We start from the raw sequence: 1240 nt of genomic DNA, 5'->3' as shown, positions 1-1240 counted from the left end.
CACAAAACATACATTCTAACATCCCCTATGAGAAGAAAGTTTCCTTTTTGATTTCTATACTTTCGTTTACTTTTCTTTTAAGGGTGCCAAGTTAGTAATAGAGCTAAACTGAACTTGTCTCCTGGATGTTAGGACTCCTGAATACATAGATTACCTCCTGTGTCCCCAGGTTTGGCGTTCCCTGAGTGTTCACAGTTTCTTGAGTGCTACAGCTCTTTCACCTGCCTTTCCTTTGTCCAGCCTGACGACCACAAGGTTTCTTTTTGGTTCAAGTTTAGCAAAAGACTAAAAACAAACAAACAAACACAAAAACAAACAAACAACAAAAACCAAGGAGCATAAATAAAAGGATGCTGAAAACCTGCTTTAAAAAGTTGATAATGGCCGAATAGGAACAGCTCCAGTCTCCAACTCCCAGCGCGAGCGACACAGAAGACCGGTGATTTCTGCATTTTCAACTGAGGTACTGGGTTCATCTCACTAGGGAGTGCCGGACAATTGGTGCTGGTCAGCTGCTGCAGCACGACCAGCGAGAGCTGAAGCAGGGCGAGGCATCGCCTTACCTGGGAAGCGCAAGGGGGAAGGGAATCCCTTTTCCTAGCCAGGGGAACTGAGACACACAACACCTGGAAAATCGGGTAACTCCCACCCCAATACTGCGCTTTAAGCAAACGGGCACACCTGGAGATTATATCCCACACCTGGCCGGGAGGGTCCCATGCCCACGGAGCCTCCCTCATTGCTAGCAGAGCAGTCTGCGTTCTAACCGTAAGGCAGCAGCGAGGCTGGAGGAGGGGCGCCCGCCATTGCTGAGGCTTAAGTAGGTAAACAAAGCTGCTGGGAAGCTCGAACTGGGTGGAGCTCACAGCAGCTCAAGGAAACCTGCCTGTCTCTGTAGACTCCACCTCTGGGGACAGGGCACAGTAAACAACAATAAAAGCAGCAGAAACCTCTGCAGATGCAAACCACTCTGTCTGACAGCTTTGAAGAGAGCAGTGGATCTCCCAACACGGAGGTTGAGATCTGAGAAGGGACAGACTGCCTGAGCAAGTGGGTCCCTGACCCCTGAGTAGCCTAACTGGGAGACATCTCCCACTAGGGGCAGTCTGACACCCCACACCTCACAGGGTGGAGTACACCCCTGAGAGGAAGCTTCCAAAGCAAGAATCAGACAGGTATACTCACTGTTCAGCAATATTCTATCTTCTGCAGCCTCTGCTGCTGATACCCAGGCAAACAG

This window comes from Theropithecus gelada, chromosome 2 (assembly GCF_003255815.1).
Source record: "Theropithecus gelada isolate Dixy chromosome 2, Tgel_1.0, whole genome shotgun sequence".
Classification (NCBI taxonomy): Eukaryota; Metazoa; Chordata; class Mammalia; order Primates; family Cercopithecidae; genus Theropithecus; species Theropithecus gelada.
This window is presented reverse-complemented; position numbering follows the sequence as displayed.